General features: G+C 39.9%; 1 protein-coding gene across 3 annotated transcripts in view; it reads right to left on the bottom strand.

Moving 5' to 3' along the window:
* The window catches only part of KCNIP4 (potassium voltage-gated channel interacting protein 4), a 403,978-nt gene that overhangs the window by 202,034 nt on the left and 194,506 nt on the right, over nucleotides 1–7,438 (bottom strand). The window lies entirely within an intron of this gene.

Below are 7,438 nucleotides of genomic sequence, written 5' to 3'. Positions count from 1 at the left end.
GGCTGCCCAGCACCGCCGGCCCCCAGCGGCCCGGCGCCCCCCCCGGCCGCCCAGCACCCCCAGCCCGGCCCCCGGCCGCCCAGCACCAGCGGTGCTGGATTTTGCCGGACATGTCCGGCTTTTGGGGATTTCCCCCCGGACGGGGATTTGAGTCCCAAAAAGCCGGACATGTCCGGGAAAATCCGGACGTATGGTAACCCTATGTATAAAGAAACTGCTGATCAGCCCAGCCTTTTTTCTGGATCTAAGAGGGATGAATTTATAACCATGGGAAAACCCAGTTGTGTTTTTTCAAGGACTGAAACCTGCCAGAGCCTAGGTTGAAGCTGGGAATGATCTCTGGTAAGCTTTCTAGCATATATACAGGCTTTTATTGATTTAAATGTTATCTCTGTAATGCTTTTGCCTTAAGAATAAATGTGCTTGATTAGAAGGATGTAAGTGGCAACGTATAACTGTGGGCAATACACTGGTCTTAGCCTTCAGAGAGAAAGCAAAGCACAGGCATTGGTTTACTCAGGCAGTCTGGCTTGCTCAAGCTATCACAGTGTAAATCCAGGGAGCTGTGCAACCTTAAAATCCCTGGTCAGGAGAGAGCGAGATGCAGTTCTCTGCCAAAGAGAGATAACAGTTGGTAGTAGGAATCCTTTAAGTGGGAACTCTTGAGGGACCATGGAGGAATACAGGTGAAGTTACCCTGAAACTGTGACAACAGCAATTGGATAAAGCCCATAAAAGCAAGGATTTTGGACTATGGATTTGACTTGATCATGATTTTTCAGCCACTTTTATTTAAACATTTTTCCATAAGATATAAGTTTAACCTGGTGAAAAAAATTTAACTGAAAGTCTTAGAACAGTATTTTTAATAATTTCATCCCCATTCAAACTTTAAACAGGATACATATAAATGTCAAAAGCTAGTAGCCTAACAGTACAAAATGTTAATATAAGAATACATGTAGAAATATCCATTTATCACTAGTACTTGGGGTGCTGCTGCTTTGATAGAAATAAATCTATATTTCTGTGTGGGTTGATTACTTTACAATGAATACTGCCATCTTGTACACAATATCCTGCTAAGGGATTAAAATGGTCGACACGTATAACCTCTGAAGAAATTAGCTTTGCTTTTGTACAGTGTAGCTCATTGATCTTATTCATCTGAGAAGTTGAAATTCTATCATCGTACAATATGTGAGAATCAGGGTGGAACCCAAATCCCAAAATGATTACTGTGAATTAATTGAGTGCACTCCATTTTATGTCTTTAGTAAAGAGGATGAAAGGTTGCCCAAGAAAGGGAGGAAAGGCTGGGAACAAAAAACTTCTGCTGCAACTTAAGTCAGATGACTATTATTCAAAGGACACACACACAAGTGTGCATAGGTAATCAACATACTATACACAATATTTTCTTTTGGAATTATTTTTTGAAAATATTATTGACAAAATTAAAGGGAAAGTAGTGATTTTTTTCAAAATTATGCAAGTCCAGCCATTGCACTATCATTTGAAAAATTGTTCTTAGTCTGTGTACTAATATGTATACTAGGTTTGTATGTTACCAAAAAGAAAAAAAAAACCCCACATGAACAGGGAAAAAAATACCCAAGAACACACATCATAGCCATGAAACGGGCTAAGGCATACCAAACGATAAAAGAAACAAGGTTACCTTTGACACCAAAGCCCCAGTTCTACAGTTCCAATACATTCAAGAGTATAACAAGCTGTTGGATTGCTCCCTTTGTGCCTTACACTGCAGTTATAAGTATTTACATGGAAAACAAATATTTTATAATGGGCTCTTCAATCTGGCCAAGAAAGGTAAACCAATGCCTGGAAGTTGAAACTCCACAAATTCAGATTGGATATAAAGCATACATTTTTAACCATGAGGGTAATTAATCATTGGAACAACTTATCAAGGGTTGTGGTGGATTCCCCATCACTTACAACTTTTCAATCAAAATTGGATCTTTTTCTAAAAGATATGTTCTAGGAAAAATGCTGGGAAAGGTCTATGGCTTGTGTTATACAGAAGGCCAGACTAGATGATCACAAGAGTCCCTTTTGGCGTTGCAGTTTATGAATTCAACAACAAGAAAATTTTTTATAGTGGTTATCATTATAAAGTCAGCATTTGCCAATATCTGGGATATCACTAGTTTTCCCTATTCTTAAGGGAGGATATATTTATGGTAACTGTGGAAAGAAATGGCAAATATTTACTTTTTAATGGCTTCTTCAGTATTCTTAAATATTGAGCAAGCAATAAAACACTCAAGGAGGAGCGTGGCAATGGTGAACTTGTCCATATAATACAGGGTCAAATTGAGAGCAGAACCCATGTACGTATGCAACAGAAAAAGAGCTCCTTCTCCAACTTGTACCTGCAGAAGGGCAAAGTATAATTAACAAGTCAAGTTACAGGAATGTTTAAAAGGGTTGTGTTTTTCAGGGAAATTAATGCCCAAAGTTTTACAAACATGTACATGAATAACTTTATCTGCATGACAGATCCACTGAAATCAGTATGACTACTCACATGCGAAAGAGTTTACAAGATTAGGGCCTAGGCTTTGAGGTGTTTAAAAAGGGAATACAGATTGCTTGTGAACTGGTATTTGCATTTGCAACATCTGTCTATGTGCTAAACACATTGTTCAGAAAGAAGAGAACGCTCTGTTCCACTAATGACGTTATTTAAAAAAAATTAGGAATAATAGGCAGATTGGTCATATCAGCCATGCAATGAAGAAAGTAGTGCATAGATCCAAGTCTAATGAAGGCTTAATGCAATGGTTAAATAGAGGGCATCTATGGCTGGAGGAAGTACAATGGAAAATGAAGGTTAGGTTAGAGAGACAACAAAACTATTAGTATATGATCTACTTCACAGCAGCTTTTTGTAACAACCTAAAATAAGGCCACACACATTTTCTCTGCAGCAGCAGAAATACTGCAGGTAAAAATTAAAAACCCTCTGAGAGTGACAATGGTAGTAGGTATAGTCCAGGATACACCAACCATGAAAGGTATGCAGAATCATAAGTTTTACACAGTAAATTTTACTATTATCAGCTTTTGTTTTTCTATAGGTCACTACATCTGAATACACACAACACAAGATACAATATTTTGGTACTATAACATACTCGTTATATGGATGTTTGAAGCACGGTTAGAAGAACAGCTGACAGTATGTTATCCCCAATGCCAATTTATTTCTGGGTGCAATTTAAAGTGTGTATATGTTTGTTTATCTCTAAAGCTCAAAGCAGGTCCTGGCTACAGGAGATATATCTCCCCCCCTGTTGAGATCAGATGAAATTCTTGAGCTGGTAATCTCCTGGTTTTCGTGAAAGTTTAAATGGAACTCCATTTATCTTAGGTACTTATATAAGCACTATTACCTGAGCATCTCACATATAAGTAGTGGGTTTCCAGGTGGGACTTAAAATGCTGGTTTTGATTTAGGAAGTTCTCAATGGCTTGAGACCTGCCTTCTTGAAAGACTACTCTCTCCCAGTTCCAAGTTTCCACAACTGGAAGGCACTCGAGCTGGACAGCGTGTCATAATCTGAGAGATTTTAAAGAACCTGTTTAAGGGCTTTTTTTTCTGCAATAGTAAACAGAGGGGAAGACGGTGGAGAGGAATAGCTCCTAATTGATTGAAAAACTGGTTGACTTGATGTACACAGTGAGAAAACATTCAAAAATACACTCTATACTTAAAAAAAAAAAAGACAGTTACCTTTTCGTAACTGTTGTTCATGTCCATTCTATTCTAGGTGTGTGTGCTCACTACATGCACTGGTGCAGGAAGTCTTTCCCTCAGTAGTATCCATAGGGGACTGGCTCTGGCACCCTCTGGAGTGATGCGTGTATGCACCGGTATAAGGGGTGCCACTGGCTCCCCCGTCCCTCAGTTCCTTCCTGCTGGAAATTCTGACAGTGGAGAAGGAGGGTATAGATGTGGACATGAGCAACGCATCTAGAAGAACAACAGTCATGGAAAGGTAACTGTCTTTTCCGCTTTGAGTACTTGCTCATGTCTATTCCATTGTAGGTGACGCACAAGCAGTACCACCGGAGGTGAGTAGGAGTTTATGGACATGTTGATTACAACACAGGTGTGACGAATCAATCATAGAATATCAGGGTTGGAAGGGACTTCAGGAGGTCATTTAGTCCAAGCCCCTGCTCAAAGCAGGGTCAGACAGATTTTTTACCCCAGTTCCCTAAATGGCCCCCTCAAGGATTGAACTCACAACCCTGGGTTTAGCAGGCCAATGCTCAAACCACTGAGCTATCCCTCCCCCCTCATCATTTCTGGCCTATTGAGTGATGGTGTAATGCATCGTGAACATGGGTACCAAAGACCATGTCACGGCTCTGCATATATCATGGATCCCAGGGACACGCGCCAGGAAGGCAGATGAAGACACCTGTGCCCTAGTCGAATGGGCCTTCACTATTGGTGGAGGCACAACCTGCGCCAACTCATAACAAGTACAGATGCAGGTGGTGATCCAATTTGAAATTCTTTGAGAGGACATCGGAAGGGTTCATCCTGTCAGCTATCGCGATAAAGAGCTGGGTCAATCTGTGGAAGGGTTTGATGTGCTCCAGGTAGAACCCCAGGACGCGCCTGACATCCAGAGTGTGCAGCCGCCTCTCCTCGTTGGTGGAGCAAGGCTTTGGACAGAACACAGGGAAGAAAATATCCTGGTTGACATGGAAGTATGACACCACCTTATGCAGAAAAGCCGGACGGGGCCGCGGCTGGACCTTGTCATTGTAGAATACCGTGAACGGGGGCTCCAAAGTGAGCAAGCACTCAAAGAAGAACAAAAACGTAAGGAAGTACTTCTTCATGCAACTCTCAGTCAACCTGTGTAACTCGTTGCCAGAGGATGTTGTGAAAGGCAAAAGTATAACTGGGTTAAAAAAACAGATAAATTCATGGAGTTCACTGTACATCAATGGCTATTAGCAAAGATGGTCAGGGGTACAATCCCAAGGTCTGGCTGTCTCTAAGCCTGTGACGGCCAGAAGCTGGGACTGGATAGCAGAGGATGGATCACTCGATAATTGCCCTGTTCTGTTTATTCCTTCTGAAGCATCTGGCATTGGCCACAATCAGAAGACAGGATACTGGCCTAGATGAACCATTGGTCTGACCCATATAGCCAGTCTCATGTTTCTTCTTGGTGGAGTAGTTTTAGGGGTATGCTGTGGCTTTGTTTTTGTTGTACAGTTACTTTAACTAACGTTCAATGTGCCTGGAATAGTAGATGAGGGCCTTTTTATCTTATTATAAATGATAGTAATTAAATAATCAATAAAGTGCTACAGTTCCACAGTGTGGATAGATTAAGAAGCAGTGAGGCAGGTAAAGGGACAGCAAAGCACTTTTCAGCTACATGCAGACAGAGGAAAGGAGAGCAAGCTTGGGGAACTGGCAAGGGTATGATTGACTGATCCAGGAACTGTGCAAATTCACTGATCTCAAACAGGAAGGAAGGAAGGAAGGAAGGATAATTTTGTGGGTAAGCCACTGGGCTGAGACTCAGGAAATCGGATTTCTGTTCCCACCCCTGCCACAGACTTCCTGAGTGAGCATAGCCATGTCTCTCTGGGGCAGATCATCAGCTGGTGTAAACTGTCATGCATCACTGTCATAATTTCATTGAGGTCAGTGGAGTTATGACAGTTTATGCCCCCTGAAGTTCTACCCTTTCACCTCTGTGTTTCAGGTTCCACAACTGTCAAATAGGGATAAAAATGCTTCCCTATCTTTCAGTGGTGTTGTCAAGACAAATTCATTAGTGTAGGTGGGATGCTTATATCTTACATTGATGAATACCAACGGGAAGCCTATAAATATAAACAAACACAGGGCTGCTGCACTGGCCTGCTTGTGCAGGTGCCTCGTGCAGGATCTGGGGGGTAATCCTCTATCTTCCATTTTGATCTAAATACACAATCCTTCTTTTGTGCAATGGATCAGTATTTGGCTATTAGGACCTGATCCTTGTCCCACTGAAGTCAATGGCAAAGCTGCAGTGAATGCTGTAAGTTATGAATGTCCTGCAAAGCACTCCTTATTAATTTCTTACACGGGCAAAATTCCTATTAACTTTAGGGGGAATTTTGCCGGAGTAAGGGATAAGTGAAAGAGCATGAAACAGGCCTCACTGGGGTAAGAAATCCCTCTAACTACTGCTGCTAGTCAAACTAGTAATATTATAATGTTTTTGTTGTGTTTTATAATGTTGTTATTTTTCTCCTTTACAGATCTGTCAGTTCCATGTTGCTGGGTGATTTTAAATACAATTATTATGTTATGTGAGGCAATATCATGACACTATTGGTTGGAATTAATTACATAATTCTAGTCCTAACCCTGAATAGTTATGCTTCCTATTGTATATCACACTGCACTTTTTATTTCTTACAGGGTTGGTTTATTACTAGCAGATTTTTTTAGGGGCATGATTTACTGCATTTGCTGTAACATATAGAACATTTTCTCAGACTTAATCACAATATGACTTTGTGAAGAATTAAGAAAAGGGACAAACTCAATTGCTAAACGGATGGATTCTGTATTTTATCCTTTTTCTATAAATACTTTATTGCCATCAATTATAAAGCTGGAGTTGTCATGCAATGAAGCAAGATGAAAGTTTAAAAACACCGAATGCTTATGTGCAAATCTACACAGCCCAGAGTTTAAAAGAAAAAAATGTGAGTATTATGAGGGACAGATTAACCTGTAGTTTAGAACTTTGAAAAAGAATTTCACACTTCCATAAAAAAAAGTATTTAGTAGAAAGTTTTGCTGTTGCCTGATGATGTAAATTCTCACATGCGGTTTTAAGGATGAATTATTTAAATAGTTCAGTAACTGTAAAAATGCTAGGTTAAATATTTCACATTTCATCAGTACGTTGAACGGTTTTATGAGGTGATTTTTCAAATCTCCATCAGTCAAACATCTTTTCCCACTATGAAGAAAAAAGGTATGCTTCAGAAAATTAGTGTGCTCTCCTTAGCTATCTGACTATGACCAGAAAGTACCAGAAAGTGCCGAAGTTACAGTAAATATCTGGTATTTACACAGCAACAAAATCAAGCTTTAGGATATAAATGGTTTTTGTTTACTACAGCATTCAGACAGAAATTAGAGTAGATGACAGTATAATTTGATTTTTAGAACTAAATTTAATTAGCAGATGTGACGATAACATATTCAGTATCATGAAACAATGCTTAGTATCTGTACCAAGGTCTGCACTGTTTTAAACAGAACCTGGTATTGAAATTAAAGGGAAGTTCTGTTTATTAACAGATGACATGTTATGTCCCTATATACATAGAGAACAGACAGTCTAATCAAATAAATAGGTTACACACACACACA

The sequence above is a fragment of the Terrapene carolina genome, unplaced genomic scaffold (genome assembly GCF_002925995.2).
Source record: "Terrapene carolina triunguis isolate 2854851 unplaced genomic scaffold, T_m_triunguis-2.0 Scaffold66, whole genome shotgun sequence".
NCBI lineage: Eukaryota > Metazoa > Chordata > Testudines > Emydidae > Terrapene > Terrapene triunguis.
This window is presented reverse-complemented; position numbering and strand designations above follow the sequence as displayed.